The sequence below is a fragment of the Labrus mixtus genome, chromosome 7 (assembly GCF_963584025.1).
Source record: "Labrus mixtus chromosome 7, fLabMix1.1, whole genome shotgun sequence".
NCBI lineage: Eukaryota > Metazoa > Chordata > Actinopteri > Labriformes > Labridae > Labrus > Labrus mixtus.
Genome location: NC_083618.1, coordinates 28,502,927 through 28,520,296, shown reverse-complemented (window position 1 = coordinate 28,520,296; position 17,370 = coordinate 28,502,927). Strand labels below are relative to the sequence as shown.

The 17,370-nt window shown below is 43.5% G+C and overlaps 1 protein-coding gene across 2 annotated transcripts in view; it reads left to right on the top strand.

Annotated features, from left to right (window-relative positions):
• Positions 1 to 17,370, top strand: part of plxnb1b (plexin b1b) — a 112,599-nt gene that overhangs the window by 28,025 nt on the left and 67,204 nt on the right. For both annotated transcript variants that reach the window (XM_061041505.1, XM_061041504.1), the window contains one exon: positions 14,330 to 14,447. The gene's annotated coding sequence lies outside the window, so the exon portion shown is untranslated. The remainder of the gene's footprint in view (positions 1 to 14,329; positions 14,448 to 17,370) is intronic.

Here is a 17,370-nt window from a genome sequence, read left to right as displayed (position 1 = left end):
TTGCACCACAGCTGCCTGCTACAGGTCTCTCTGAACCTTTGCTCAGACTCGCCCCTGTGCAGACCTCAGCTGGGAGGGATAGATGGGGGGGGGGGGGCTGCAGATTAGCGTGCTTTTAAGCGTATCAGACATCTTAACTAACATTAGGGGGGTTTGATGAAAAAAAAAAAGAAAAAAAATCTGTAGTGATAGCAAATAAACCTGCTTAAACGAGCCCCATACTGCGTCACCAGATTAACTCAAGTCATGGGCTTCATCTGAAGACCGCTGAGCCTGAGCCCCGGAAATACCCTGTAGCTGGCTTGAAACTTTGTTCATCCCTTTCTTCTATTCAGTTTGGTACAATACTTTGTTTGTGCAGGTATTCCTTTGTCGTAGTGATGTGGTGGATGACAAACGGGCTTGATGTTTTGTCTGCCCAGACTCTAAGGAAGTTTTTGTATGAGCCAGCTATGAGGTGTGTCTCCGGCTCCACATGAAACAGACTCAACAAAGTGGAAAAAGTCTTCTCAGACTGATGTTAACCGGTGCTGCCAGCAAGCAAAACAAGCGACTCAAAGCGAGGTGAGACCTGCTAATGACGACAGTGATGACGGCAGCTCCCCGTCTCATCCGAGTGCAAAAGTCGCCGGTGGTTAAGAGCACCTGTTACGGCTGTGTGTGGTTTCCTGTGCTGTTTGTCCCGTCTGTCCTTCAGTTGTCTCCCGCTCTGCCCAGGTGAAGCTGCTGATTACACAACGAGCTGCACCTGGCCTCTGAGCCCAGTGCTGGCTCCTGGGAGAGCGAGGCTCATGGAGTGGGGGACTGCTGTGTGTTGCCTCTCGGGGGGGGGGGGGGCGGCATGTGTGTAATATGTCTTAACTTTAGCCTTCAGTTGATCTTTCTTTGATGATTTCAGTCCATGTATTTGTAACATTAGATCGCTTAGTTTTGACATAGGTCAAAATGTGGTTAGTTGTTTGCCCTGTATGGGACCACCTTACCCCCAATTCACACATATTTCCCGTGCGCGCCGCGGTCCGTCAGCCCCACGGTTTTGCTCCGTCGGACGGCTCGCGCCCACTCACACTGGATCCGTCTCTGGGACGTCAACGCACCCCTGACACATCACAGGAGAACTACAAGATCCCGCGGGAATAAAGAGAAAAACACGCAAACAACGTGTTGCTCTGTCTTTCTGAAGATGCATTGTTCTTAATTCGGTTCCTGTTTTGACGTAATGTTGATAAAGTGATGAACAATACGATCACGAGTCCGTATGTTGTGTTTTATTTTGAAATTGACCGGATGCTCTGTCCGTTTCCTTGTCTGACTTCCTGTCCGGTCATATTCTGTCCAGCTTGACGTGTGCCTGCAGCGTACTCCGGGAAAAAATAGACTCGCAGCGTATATGAAACGGAGCACGTTTCATATACGCTGCACGCTCAGAGTATGTGTGAATCGGGGGTTAGGGTGAGGAGAAACACACCACACCTACTGAGTCTGTTTTCTCCTCTCGTTAAGAGAGTGTTGTCTTGGAGTGCAGCGGCTGTTTTTTAGTTGAATTAGCACGGTGGACTGATGATTTGTTTTTAGCCTCTGTCTTTATGAACCATCTGTGAGAGCTCATTAAGGCCTCAGCACAACACTGTCCTTTAAGATAAGGTTGCTGGTCATAAACACCAGTCATTCTCCGACACATTTGTGGTTCAATGAAATGTGTTTTATGGGCCCCCATTGGCGAGTGCTTATATTTCAAAGTGCTCTGTAGCCAAATGAAACAATAGACCTTTTTAGCGTGTGTTTCAGTAACAGCGCCGTAACTAAGCTCAGGTGTCATTACACCTTTTTGTGCATTCACGCAAACTCACAGCGGGCGCTCCAGTCCGCACACACACAGATTCAGACACATACATACACTCCCGCTGTGCTCCTCTCCCCTGCTGACTTCCTCTGATGGCGACACAGAGGTGGGATCACTTCGTCCCCTTATTCCGCCTCTGTGACATTCATGAAGGTCAAATGTCAGAGAAGCATAAATATTGTTTCTTGAAGTGGCAGCCTGAATCGGGTTAACACTACTGACCTAGACAAGAGCTGCCAGAGTGAGGACTTCATCCATCTTTCAAATGAACTCATCACAACATTCCTTCCAAGATTGAGGATCTGTGGTGTTGTTGTTTACTTGAAGGACGCTAATTTTACATTTGTATGTATTTAGAGAGGCAGAGGATAGACAGAAAACCAGATTTCACTTTAAGTGGACAATGAAAAGACAGTAAAATACGTCTGGCCAGCAAATACTAACATTGTAAATGGTGGACTGCATTGCTATCCAGAGTTATAATAAATCAATCTATTTGCCGTGCTCTTGGATGGAATATACACCAAGTCTAAGGAAGCTACCGTACATAACTTTTTTTTTAAAAAGGCCATCTGGACAAGAAGAACAACAGTGTCGCTGTCTTTCTTTTCTGTCACACTGTTTGTTGTTTCTCTCCTTTGCTCTCCAGCAGTGTTTGTTTGTGTGTCGTCTTTCTGACTCCCTGTATGTATAGAACATCTTTGATCTTTAACTTTAGTAACTCCGCCATTGTCATGTTGGTCCCCTGCCTTTGTCTTCATTGTTTTTGGATTGACTTTCTTCACTCTCGGCATGTGACGAGTGAAATCTAACTCCCGCTGCTATAATGTGACTCTGCTGTTCATAAAACACGCTGTCAGTGTATAACTGTAGCATCTGTTCTCCTAATTAGTATTGATTAAACAATCCTGGAGAAGGAAAACGACAGTGGGGGCGACGAGGAAAGTTAAGTTATGTAATTGGATTATGCCTGAACACCGTTTAAAGCTGATGACTACAGAGAAATAACATTACCATAGACCACTTAAAGGTCACATATTCTCCTCCTTTTTAACCAGTTTAAATAAGTCTCAGAGCTCCTCAAAACATGTGTGTGAAGTTTCTTGTTCTAAATCCACTCTGATCCTGTATTTGATCATGTCTATAAACTCCTCTATTTCAGCCCTGCTCAGAACAGGCTGTTTCTGTGTCTGTACCTTTAAATATGTAAATGAGCGGTGTCTAGCCACGCCCCCTCTCTGGAAGGGCTTGGGTGTCTCGTGCTTTCTCGCTCCATGTCCTATTGTTTACGGTGAGAAGGCAGACTCAGAGGGCAGAAACAAACACCTCGCTGTGGGAGTGTCACCCACCTGGGGGAGGGGCTACTGCCCTTTGTGATGTCATGAAGGGAAAATCTCCAAACGGCCTTTTATAGCACACGTTTTCTGAAAAGTGGAGCAGGCAAAAGACAGAGAGATTTTCTTTTCTCTTAGTTGGGGGGTTTGTAGACAGACTAGAGACACATATTAGTGTTAAAGAAACATGGTAACGTGTATTTTGCATAATATGTGACCTTTAAATGATGATGTTTACACTCTTTAGGGAGGGAAACCGTTTTATTCTCATCAGAAATTAAGAACACCCCTGGCTTTGTTTGAGATTAAAAAGGAAGGTCCAAGCAGACTGTGTGATCCATGCACTGAATTATAAGGAGAATATCAAAGCCATGTAAGGATTTAAAAATAGACGGTCTGTTTTGCCCCTTGAGGAGATGAAGGCAAAGACAACAAACAGCTCGTTTCCCTGCAGAGGTAACCTCCTGGGATGTAGCGGTGTTTGTAATCAGTACATAAGTGAAGTACTTAAGAAAGTCCGTCAGTAGTAGAGTCCATTATCACTGGGTGTCCTCTTGTTGTGTGTATCCCTGAAGGATGTGGTCATCTCAGAAAGTGGCTGCTAATCATAAATCCATCCCAGGAGGACTGTAAATCACTGGCAGGCCATTTGTTCCCAGGGACGAAATGTTCCAGATGACGAAGATGCTGCTTTTTTTTTTTTCTAAGCCGCCGCTCTTCTTTTCCTTTTAGAGGTAAACCTAATGATTGAGTATGTTTTTTTCTAAACAGTACATGAAAGTGTTGATAAACAAGTGATGTCATTCAAATCACAACAGACCTGCCATATCTCGGCACCGTGGGAGAACCAAGGTGACTTTCCCCCCGAGCAAAGGCAGCTGGAAACCGCTCGCAGAAAGCAGGACAATATAATCAAATCATGTCATTTAGACGTCCTTTTGTCTTCTGTTTTTTTTTTTTTTTGGTTGATTGTATTTTCATCTCGGGAGCGGCATGATCTATGCTCGAACTTCACATGACTTCCACGAACAAGACGGAGGAGGAATGAAGACAACTCATCCAACTGATTGAGTCCTCTTCTTTTTGAAATTTTAAAAGTCACCTACATTCATCTTTGGCTTTCCCGGACAAGCGGAGCACGCTGCAGAATCTCAATCACTGCTTGACCATCCCCGTGACTTTCACTCAGTTGACTGGGGCTTTTTTCAGCCCAGCCTGAAGCTTTTTGTCCCATCTCGTTCCCATACCTCATCTTTTAATGCTCCTCCTCCTTGAAGATGCTCCACACCTTGAGGATATGAGATCCACGCAGGCTTGAGTGCTTTAACCGGGCAGTGTACCGCTTTTGATCTTGGATTCCCCTGCTATCAAAAGTGTGTGTGTGGTGTGTGTGGGGATGGAGGGGGGTGGGCTGTGAAAAGGTGAAAGAAGTGGGTCATGCCTTCCATACTGTGCCTGGCTTTGACAAAGGAAAATGCTGGAACAAGGAGGTTTGGAGTGGAAGAGCTTTTAACCCAAACATCCCCAAACTACAAAGAACTTTTCGCTTAATTGATGTGATCCACTCCCCCTCCCCCACTCCCCCATTTATGCATGCAAATTTGTCCAAAAGCCCTTGAGAGAAAAACAAGACAACAACAAAAACACCACTGAGTAGACTCGCCCCTAATGAGGCATTCTCAGCCGGGCCGTGCGAGCTACACACTCCGCTTTTTTTTTTTACTATTCAAATGTATTGAAATGAGAGGATATGCTTCTCTGCTGCGGTGTTGGTATTTGGTTGTAGTTATTTGCTTGTTCGTTGCCGAGGCTCGGGGCTCAGCAGCTGTGTTAATTTGTTTCCCCATCTGTTATGAGATTATAAAAAAACATGTCCAAAGTCTTGCACTAACTAAAGGTTCATTCAGGTATGGCCTGTCCTTTCACATGGTTTCTTTCCAAATCACTCAAAAGGTTTTTGGAAATTGCCACGATAGGTTTGGACACTGATGGCTGTAAATCTTTTCTAAGGCTGTTATCATAAATCCTAAAAGTTCTCAGACATTGTTTGGTGCATGTTTAAATACAGATGGACACATTTTCCACCCCGGACTGAACGCATCATAGTATTCAGGAAATTGAGTGTGAGGGGGTGATGACATCTGTGGGATCTTCTTGTTGGACATTTCAGGAGTGCATGTGTAAAAAGAGTTAAAGTGTCTGACAAAATCACTGAAAGGAAGAGACCTTTTTGAAGAGTTAAATGATTTTTATTGGAATAAGAAACTCCCTTTGCAGAACACTCTTCAAAGCCACCGGACTCCATTGACAAGAACAATGATTCTACCTCTAAGAACACTTTTTATTTTATTGAATTTTACTGAATACCACCTCAGTATTTCTGTGACATAAAATAAGAGATATACTCTTCATGTCCTCACCGGGACATTTGTCTTGAACTCTGTCCTGCGGTTACACATAGAAAATAAACATCAACAAACATCCCATAACAGCAGCAGTTTCATTTAACAAGTTTCCACATGAACATAAAACCCCTTCTTGCAGCAGTGATATATTGGCTTATTGCTCAACCCCGTGGTTCATCCTGCAGTACCTGTTATTTAGATATATGAGGCGTCCTGTAATTGTAAATCTGTTTTGTTTTTAGTACCTGCCTCAGGACTACGGATGAAATTTAGCTTTAGTGCTAATTCCAGCATATTTACATGGATGCTATTTGTTGATTAATGTGCACTGTCCTAATTAAATAAATAAATGGGCACAAATGAATGTTTATAGAGGTTCAGTCTGGCTCGAGGGACTCTGAATCTTCTCCCAGAGGGTTAAATGTTACAACATTGGTGAAGAATGTGGGTGGGGTCATACACAAAGCTAATCACAAAAAAAAATTCAAAGGTCAAATTGACAATTACTGCAGGCTCTGATCTGGGGCCACGGTGGAGATTAAACGTCTGTGTTACTCATTGAGTCTGGATGCTTTTCCGAGACATTTGTGGGAGATGTTTCTGGTTTCTTTTTTTTTTTTATAATGTTTCCAATATGAGCAATCGTCAGTGGAATAAATCAAACACATTTAGTGGACACACTTTAATCAGATGCATTTGCCACCATGAGCTGCATTACAGCCATTGCAGCTTGTTTAATAACTGCTGGTGATGTACTGGAGCTCCAAGCCAAAGCTTTTTGGATCCATTAGTCAATCAGGGGCCAAATACATTCCAGCTCAGGTTAAAAAGCAAACAAATAAGTATGTCAGGATGTTTAAAAAGGTCTTCTTTCTTTTTTGAGTTTGTTGGATTGATTCAGAGATTTCCTAAGGACTGAGTAGAGCCTTCCCAGACAGACACGTCTCAACACAGACGGGCGTCTGTTATTTCTGCTTCTCAATGACTCCCATCCTCCACCTCGTCACCTTTTCTCATTTCAACCGTCCGTCCTCTGTCTCTGTTCTCCTTCCCTCCCCCTCCATCCATCAATCCATCCAAGATAGACTAAATTAATAGAGAGGCTGGGAAAGAGCATAACAGCGAGACAGAAAGCTAAATTAGATGTAATACAGGGATGGGCGATGAGGAAGTGGATGGAGCCAAGGCTGGTGGTTGGAGTGAGATCACTCTTCATGAGATCAAGAGAGAGAGAATAGATGGAAAGAGACAATGGACAAATTAAGGATAGAGGCCAGATGATACCCAGAGGTACAGTTAAACACACATATGGGGCTGATCAATAACGTTTGCTACTCCCGAGGGAATGAGTTTGACCCACTGACATGCACACACACACACACACACACAACACACACCCTCACACAGTGGCGAAAGAACAACACACACACCATTTGGCACCCTACCCCCCAACTCCCTGCTCACACATTTACACACAGACGCCAGCGCTGGTCTCAAGGGGGGGGGGGGGAGGCAGCTGGCAAATTGGAACCCATCCTCACTGTTTCCCTTTTGCGTTAAACCACCGAGCAATTAAGCATTAACAGAAAAACCAAAGCATGGTAAAGCGGCAGAGAAAGCCGCATGACCAGGCTTTTAGAAGTGGCCTTCTGTTTGAAAATGAATTATGGGAAAGATCAGTGAATTTAAAAAATGTATTTATAGATCCACATCACCCCACCCCTCCTCCAAAGAGACATGTCATCACAGCCAGTAGTGTGGCTCTGCAGGGCAGGGAAACCCCTCTATGTGTGCAGCAATGACTTCAGAACAGATGCAAGCCTTCCACCAGTACAGTGCACACATCGACGGGCATCATACGAGGTGCTATGTGATTATAGTATCACCTTAACGCCACAATGATCGAAGTCGAGTCAAATGATTCAAAACTGAATACTACAGCCGACTGCGTTGAAACATGCTGAAGTGAAGAGTCTCTGGTTTTATAAACACACACGGGGATGTTAGCATGCATGCCGTCATTCATCAACATCAACCTGCCACAAAACTCTAAATGCAGAGCTGCAGAAAAGCAAAACTACTCAAAATCAAATGACCTCGGACTCGCTCGTCAAAAGAAGTGCATCGAGCATTTTCCTGCATCAGCTGAAGCTTGTGTTGTCGTATTGTAGAGGAGAACAATGAAATGTGCAGTCGCACTGATTAAGAGCCACTTTTGTGAAGGTTTTAATTCTGCTTAATGAAGTTTGTGTCAGAGCTTAATTGTTAAAAATAATGCAAAGCTGCCAAAATGTCTAATATAAACACATTTTTTTGTTTTTAAAGTTTTAAATGGAGGCATGTTGCTCCCAAGTACCGGTGAGAAAAAGAAATGTGATCGAGATAGTAGAAACAGATCTCTGACTTTGTAGGTTTGTTAGAAACCAAGTCGCTTAAATGACAGGAAGTCAGTGCTCTGTTACCAAGACGGAAATCTTTTTTTTATCTTCGATCAGTCAGCTGAAAAAAACGACTCCAGGTGACGAAAATGTGCATCAGGAATGATATAAGGTATCGGGAATGATTGCTCTCACAGATGTGATTTGCAAAAGTCCCCAACTCAGCAGGCAGACGGTCAGCCATCGGTCATTGTCGGGTGTCGCTGAGCGTTGGCTAACATCTGAGTTTATAGTTTTTAGTGTGTCCATACAGTTATAGAGTAGAATATATCTTTTATTGTCATTGCTATAAGAACCATGGAAAGCAGCTCTTGTCAGTGGCAGCACAGACAGACCGACAGGAATAATAAGAAAGTAAAGAAAGCATTAAAAGCACATCAGAAAAAACAATTACAGTGAACTGTCTGTGGCTCTTTGGCTGATGAGGCTCGTTCGATCGGTAGTTGAACTCCTCACGGAGAGGAATCAAATTGATTGGCTGTTCAGCTTATTGAATCACGGCAAAAGAAGACAAAACGAGGACAGCCGATAAGGCCCAGTGATATTTGCACCGTTTAGTCAGACTTGTAATCAGGGTCAGGGAGCGTTATTATGAAACTGGCTGATTGTTGAGCAAGAGCGGTGTGAACACAGTGATAAATGCAGCTCTGAGATAAGATATATTTCATCGACTCAGAGGGGGGAGAAGCCTCGGGCAAAAGTGACAAACAGCTCAGTTCAACTGGATTTACCAGACGACAAGCACAACAGAAAGAGGGGCAATGACAAGTCTACTGGTTTCTCTAAATCATGAATACAGAATACGACCCACTGCTATATTAGAGAGTTCGTTCTATTAACATTTTCCTCTGCATTGCAGAACGAATGTGTAACGTCTTGCCCAGAATCAGGCGACATAAAGACAACCAGCCGTGGGCCTTTTATTGCAGCTAGTTCTGTAATGTGTCTTTGGGTGTGTCTGACGCTTAAATGTGCTAACCGAGTAGCTTTCTTAAGACCAGAGGCTTCCTGGACACTAACCCCGTCAGAGGACTGATTCATGGTCCCTGCGTTTGATGAGCATGTTGGCTCGTAGATCAATTGATTTCCTCTGAAACTATCAAACATATTCTCTAACAAACGGGACGTCCCAGATGAGCCTAGGAGAATGGAGGAGCAATTAAACAGGGGCGTGTGGGCCCTGTCACAGTGGGGGGTGAGGGTGAGGGGGGGGATGAGTCTGTGTAATGACCTTACGGACATGCAGACTCTTTTAAACTCACAAGAGAACAGAGCGGCCAATTGAACCGAACGTGCACACAGCCTGAAGGAAGCTGATTGGAAAAGCAGATTGCTTGTGGAGCCGCTCGTCTTTGATTGTGGTTTTCGGTGCTCTGAGTGCCCGGCCCCCGAACCGCAGAGTGCTCGCTGCTGCTGCTGCTGCTGCTGCTGTGAAGAAGAAGAATTAATGAAGACATGTGGGAATTGAAGCCGCACTTATACAGTAGTGTGACTGTGCGTTTTTTGTTAACATGTTGATGAGGTGTTTTTCTGTGTGTGTGTTTTGAGTGAGTGTGTAATTGCTGGTCTCTGGTTTACTGCCAGCCTCTGCATCTGTTACCTGACACCTTCAAAGCCCCTCCACATCCAAAGGACCAGCAGCCTGTGAAACCAAACACACTTTGTATCCTCCTCATCTGCTGTTTACTAGCTGTGCAAACACGTCTACATCACAGCGTGAGGAGACGCACAGGAAAGCTAAAAAAAAAACCTCACAAACTCTGTGAAGCTGCAGCTCTGCTCTCTACCTGTCAGCTGCTATAGTTCAAAATGGATTGGAGTTTAAACTGTCTATGCATTTACTGTGTAATGTGTGATTATAGTTTGCTGGTGTGGACATGTGGAGCAGCATCAGTCACGGCGTTTGCTGCTTTTTTTTCTGTGAGCCTCGCTCTATCTGAGGCGGCCAGCAGGGAGGACAGAGTAATGACTGGTAGTTACGCTGCTGTCAGGCCACTGTGCAGATAACAGTGTGTGTGGGGGGTGGACTTTGTTGATCCTTCAATATCGCTCTCATAACCAAGGCGGCACCAAGAACACACACACTCGTTCACACACACAAAGACAGGAGCGGGGTGCGCTGAAGCACATGGGGAGGCTGTTGTGGAGCTTTTAAAAAACCGGCAGCGCAAATATTTGCTCGGGCCGTGTGGGTTTCAGACAAAAGAGGAAACAAACATGTTGTTCTTTGCGGTTGTGAGACTGAACCACATCAACACGCGCAACGCAGAGCTACTGTAAGAAGCCAGTCAATCCTTTTTTTTAATTAGGCCTCGCAGATTTGGGACACTGAGATTCCAAAATCCTCTCACTTGTTTTTTTTTAAATGCCTCCGTGCTGGCGACAGCCGGAGCCCGGAGGCTTTATGTTTCCGTGTCAGCTGTCCGTCGTCTGCATCATCGTGAACACAATATGTCACGAACACTTAAAACAAATATCTCCTCATCTTTGGACACGTGATTCACTTCACATACGTGTTTTATTGGATTGTGATGAAGTAATGACAGTGTTACCCAAAAGTTAAGAACTCTACATTGACACTGTCCTGATTCATATCCATTACATCCGTCCAGCTGTTAAGAACGATGGAATAGAAGAGAATAGAATAAAACCTCATTGTCCACCAAATGTTGACGTTTTATTAGTTTCAAATGTGTCACAAAAACCATCTTGGTCTGAAGAATTTTGAGCTCTTTTGTGATGGAAGGTCAAAGTTTTACTGCGACTAGGGTTGTCATGATAGATACTTTTAATGTGTTTTTAAAATGATAATCTATTTATTTGAATGATCAATAGTTTGGTAAAGTCCTGAAGCTTCAATAAAGAACTTCAGATCTTTCAGTCATATTTTAAAACAGAAGCTGCTGCGAGCTAAAAAAGAGGGATCATCGTCTTAATTGCACAAATACGTTGGCAATATTGTACTGAAACATTGCCAACGTATTTGTGTAGTTTAGACAGGTTGCAGGAGTTGGCCTGCACTTCTTGGTTATTAGAACATCAGGTGCCTATAGGACTTGTTTGGATTGGATTGTGAAACAGTGGAAGTGAAACCGGTATCGCTATTGTTTGATCTTAACCAGAATCATATGGAGGTTTAAAAAAATGCCACTGTGACCCTCTCTGGTGAAATGTTCCTCTACTAGATAATAATCCAGCTGATAGATTTGGATATTTGTCCGTGTAGACGTTTTCCATGCATAGAAATAGTCCTTCAATGATTTTCTGTGTAGAATTGGCTCATTAATATATTTTAATATTTTTAACAATGTTGTTGTTTATTGACTTTCTGAGCGTTATTCTGATGTCGTACAGATGTGAAGGATAATAACGTCATGCTAAGCAGCTACACCAACATCATTTGGGATCTGGCAGCACTGGGGTATTCCTGTTGCTGAGTTTAAATTTCCTGTGCAGAAAGTTAACCAATGAACAAGTCTTCTACATGCTCAGTGTTTTTCTTAGTGATTCCCAGTTAATAAGGTTCAAGCTGGACAGAAAATAAAGTAAAGCGGCGGCTTTCCTCCGGAGGCGACCGGGTGGATCCTCACGCAGGTCACTGAAGTGGAAAAAACTGGAGGGAGAAGTTTAGCTGCAGTACAGAGAGAGAGAGAGAGAAGTATTAAACAGAATGAAACCAGTAACAGACTCAGTCATTAACTCCAGCTTCAAGAGATCAGACTGATTCCCCCCCCCCCCCTCTCTCTCTCTCTCACTGTGGACAAGTGAGCAAAGAGAGATGTGTTTGCTGATCGTCTATGGCACAGTCAGGGCGTGGTTGCATTCACACACTGGAGGTCTTTTGTTGTCTGATTGTGTACTTGTAGAGCCCAAAACCACACAAGCATGCACACAAACCTGACCGGTGATTATCCTGTTCCAACGTGCAAGAAGGGAGCCGTGCACTCACTCGGCTCCGAGGCTTTGATCCTGCATGAGACGGACGAGGCTGATTGTATGGTGTTGGCTGACGCTACTGTGTGTGTGTGTGTGTGTGTGTGCGCGTGTGTGTGTGTGTGTGTGTGTGTGTGTGTGTGTGTGTGTGTATTGATCTGTCATGGAGCTCATCTGTGACACAGCAGGGGACATAAACATTCTCAGTATGTCTGCTGGTGTTATGATGCATTGGTGTGTGATTTTTGTATTTTCCGAGCGTCCATCCATGTGTCCAATATTAAAAAAAAAAAAAAAAAAGTATTATCAGCACGGTGATTGAGTGAGAACAACATTAAAGTGGAATCAATCTCCAATCTGAGTTTGTAGATTGAGACAAACAGAAGATATTTTGAGTTCAATACACGGTTATTTATTTGTATCACGGTTTATTGATTTCAGCAGGACAGATCCTTTCTTATCATGAAGCTGCTATCATCCTGTTGGACTGGATGAGATGTTTAAAGATGGTGTGTTTGGTAGGAATGGGCATCTTTTGAGCCCTTTTTATACACACACACACACAAACTGACACAAACACTATTGGTACCAGCAGGTGACTGATGGGGGGGGCTGGGACGGCGCCTATTGTGTTTTTAATGCATTGGTCCATCCCTTGTATTAGAACAGAAGGGAAGAGAGATGCTCACTCAGGACCAACACACACACACACACACACACACCCTCCTGTTTTTCCCAGCCACCGGGGGGAGGAGGATGCGGATGCAGAATGGGACCACTGGTGCGTTTTGATTGCCCCACAACGGTTGGGATGAGTCATAAATCAAGCCCATGACCTGTCCCAGCTCCTAATCATCCCCCCCCCCCCCCCCACATACACACTCACCGTACCTTCTGCAGAAAGGTATCTTGGTGTCTTAACCATGGCTGGGTTTGGGACTGGTTTCTCTGGGAATTGGCTGGGGCTGTCATTAAATGCAGATGGAAGAGGGGGTGCACCAGTGGCCCCTCCAGGTCTAGCTTTAAGACAGCACCACTGTATGGATTTTTTTTTTTAGGGTGGAGAGAGATGTTGGTTTTACCTCCTGAGGCAGCTATTGTCACAACACTGAGTTGGTGGTGCTTCATGCGTGCGTGTGTGTGTGTTGGAGGTTGTGACACACACACTGACACCTCACCCCGCTATCAGTACTCAAACAGCTGTGCACCTGACTCTGTGTTATACCGATGATCCCGTAACGGACCACGTTGAACCAGATCTCCGTTCTTCAGGGCTTCCTCCACATGAGGCACCAGACTGCGACCAATTTCTGAGTGTGTGTGCGAGTTAAAATTTAACTTGGACATGTGCTTTTGAGTGGCCCCCATCTGGTGACATGCACGCAAAACATGCGTTTGTAAAAAAAAATCAGGCTGTTCTCATTCACTGTGCATATTTAAAACACTGTAATTTGTGAATTATATAAATTTAAGCCGATTGTGCGATCTTATCTGAAGCAGAGGGAGGAGTAGAAATCCCACACTCTCTGTTTTTCACACTATAGCTGAGCCCATGTGTAACAAATAGTCACACTTAAGTCTTATTTTCAACCCACAGCACGATGTGTATTCTAATCTGAGTCATGTAAAACAATAGGACCTTTTTTAGACTGGCACTTAAGGGCACCATGAAGCAGATCCTAAACAGATGCAACCTTGTGCATAATGTAAGACAGGCTTCCTGCAAAGTGTGGAGAGATACGCTATCAGTTACTCTGCATCCAAAGAAGCTCCACTGCATAGAAACTAACCCCTGTAGAAATGTGGGAACACTAGCTACATGTAAAAAATATAAAATAATGTCACTTATTAGATCTTATTGATTTCACTGCAGAGTTTATTTTCTTCTGTTGTCACTTCGATGCAGAATCAGAATCAGAATCGGGGTTTATTGCAAAGTACATTTACACATACAAGGATTTGAATTGGTGTATTGGTGCTAAATAATTAACAAGGAAATAAAGCAGAACTAGAAACAACTTAAATAATACAGTAAAAGAAGCTCTTACAATATATAAGATAAAAAACACAAAAGGTGCAATGTAGCAGCTGTGCAGTGGACTATGAGAAAACATCTTAGTGTGTGTATTGGAGTACTATTCACTGTATTACATTTGGTATAAAGGGTGTGAACCACTTTTTACAGCGTGCTGCTCTCTACTTTTCCCTCGTTCCAATGCAATATGCTAATTGGTTGCTAGGTAGAAATCTAACGACCATGCCGATGCCAAATTCCTTTTTTTATCTGTGTATTCTGATGTTGAACTGGCATCTCTTTATTTCTTTATTGCTGTCTTACTGATGTTCTATGTTTTGTCTCCCTTCGTTCTTTTTCAGAAAGTCGCCTCTCCGTTTGAAGTGCTGCCCTCTACTCTCATCCTACTTGAACCTCCTGTGAACGCCTGGCTCAAGGGGAGAACCTCCATCCTGTCATCGTCGGACCACAGTGGCTCAGGTCAGACGCTTCACCACACACTGAAACATTCAGGGTGTTTTCAGTAAATTAGACGTTTGCAGTCCCAGCTGCTGCACTTGGCTTCTTCCTCTACCTTGACTTCCTGCCTCCTGGCCAGATGAAAGCACCGCTCTGCCTCTCAAGGTCGGGTCACTCAGACCTTGTTTAGATGTGACTGATGCTTTGGTTGATTTCAGAGCAGCGTCTGTGTGTGTGCTGTTATCCTCTGCCTTCCCGTATAATGAGCTGTGTGTGTGTGTGTGTGTGTGTGGGGAAGGAGAGGGTTGACCCTTGTGCTGTCTGGAGCGCAATGATGAATGAGTGGAGATGTGAGACTTGACTGTAGATTTCTTCACCGACCAACAAACACACACACACACACACTAAGCATTCATGTTCACACAATGTACTCATGCATGAATCTATACATGCTGGATTACTTTCTTTGTCCTCCATGAAGTATAATTTAAACCCAACACATTCCTTTTCTTCTTCTATTTATGCCCCTTTGTGCCGACACACGGGCTTTTCCATTCAGATGTCACCTCTGATCATAAACAATGCTTTTTTCAATTTAACTTTCATATTAATTAAGAAGTAGCATGCTTTTATTTTTTTTTATAGAAAATGAGAAACAAACGTCTCAAGTGAATGGATGTTCTGAAATGCATGTTAAACATTTAGGGACAAAATCCAGCGTGAAAGAAGGATGTTACTTAAATCAAGAAAAACAACCATCGGCGAGCTTTCTTGAATTTGCTGAACAGTTGTCATTGCAGCAGGGTGCGAGACCCCCCCAAAGACCCATTATTTCAGTAGAATGGACACAGCTTTGCAAGACAAAACAGAAAACATGTCATGCAAAGAACGTGAGTCACATCAGAGCGCTTTGACCGTGATCTTTAACTGAACCTGACTGATTGTTTTGGTGCTTAAATCTCACTAAACTTTAGCAATGTGTCAGAAAATAAATCAGTCTATAAGGTTGCAGGAAGGCCAGCTGCATAGTTACAACAAGTACAAATCTGAATATATCTTCACCATCACAAACGGATAGAAAAAATCTTGTGGATTTGCCGTTTTCTTTTTGGATGAATCCAGAGATAAAACAGAAGTTGACAAGCCGCCTTTACTGCGACGGTGACTCAACACAACCTCTGCTGGTTTGAATACAAGCTGACTGTAGAAGTGAACTATTTTTTACTTTTTTTTTTTGGACAGCCATGTGAAGCAGGAAACACATGGGTACGTCTCAGCTGCTCTGATCTAGTCTGTGATTATTTAAAGCAGCTGTTAAATAATTGAGCTAAACAGTGAGCAGGATAACGTTTTATAGTGTGTAATATATTAAATCACAGATGTGTGGCTGGAGGTCACTTTTCTTCTTCTTCTCTGTATCAGGCTGTTGTTGCTCCCGGTGTCTGATGTATATAATGTAAAGATCACCTGATTACAGTAGGTTAGACTTCAGATGCTGTGTGATGTTTTTAATCACAGTCAGCAGGCAGCAGTAGACGCTGAGATGTTCCCTCAGTTATGCTCCCACAAATCTGCCACTGGATCCGCCTATAGGTGTGATGTTTCCTGTTGGTTTGAATTTGGATTTATTCGAAGAAATTACCTTTTGACCAACGGTTTCTTCCTGGCTCATCCAAAAAGTGAGTCATGATGAGTATGCCATCCCACAGGCACACGGTCTCTTGCACAGCCCTTTTGAGAAATACTGTTTCTTCATACATCACCTCAACACATTGTTTGCTGGATGTCTGATCCACAAAGGATCCAGAAATGTCAAGAAAGTCATCACTGAATATCTACCTTCTTAGAGCACAGAATCAATCTTTGTTGCCTTAAAGTTTTATTAAGCACATACATCAGTCACTATCTAGAAAGTTTGAGGAATGTTTTAAGAACGTTTGAGGAAGTTAACAGAGATTGGATTAATGCCGAGTCATTCTGATTTAGGACTACATGAGCAGGTTACATATTTCTGCAGTACCATGGTTAATGAAAACACATCTTTGCAACAGTGATCCTTAAAACGACAGAAATTGCTGCTTAATAAAACCTCCGATAATGTGCAGAATCATCAAAAATGGGCGTGGCAGCAGCTCAGTCTGTATGGACTTTGTTTGGGAGCCGGATGGTTCGACCAAATCTGGAAATAAGTCTGCTAGCTGGAGAGGTGCCGGATCACTTCCTGAGCACTGCTGAGGTGCGCTTGAGTAAGGAACCTCCCTCAATCTGACATCTCTCCATTAATGCATGTCCTCAAACCTGCTTGTGCATGTGTGTATTTCAGCCTGTGTGTGTAGCATGGCTCAGTCACAGAGTGTAAAAATTGCAGGATCAATAAAGTACTTCTTTTTCTTAAATTACCCGGTACTCTGCAAAATTAGTGTAAAAAAAAAAAAAAAGAACCAGCTGCATCCACTTTAATTGCTGTTTTTCTATATTTCTTTAATTTGCTCCTAATTTTTGCCTGCTAATGGGCTCATTTAGTACTCGAAGATATTAGTGTGCAGACACAGCTCGCATTGAACCGCAGTAAGCCCGTAAACGTCACCAGCTGCTGCCGGCAGAAGAGTGTGAAGGCACCTCTGCTCGTTTCAAAAAAAAAAAAAAAATGAAAGCCCTTCAGTCCCTCGAACCTCTCGTTTTGCTGAATGCACAATGAACAGTCAGTCATCACACAGCTGAAAATACTCACCATAATGTGACTTAACTTCTACACCAGAACACTGCAACAACCACAAAATCCAAACAATTTGCCCATGCAACGAGCGGCACACACACACACACACACACACACACACACACACACACACACACACACAGTGACGTTATTGTGCAGGAGTGGAGCCACACAGCTATAACAGGCCACTTCACTGTGGACTTCCCGGAGGGACGCCATGTCATGCTC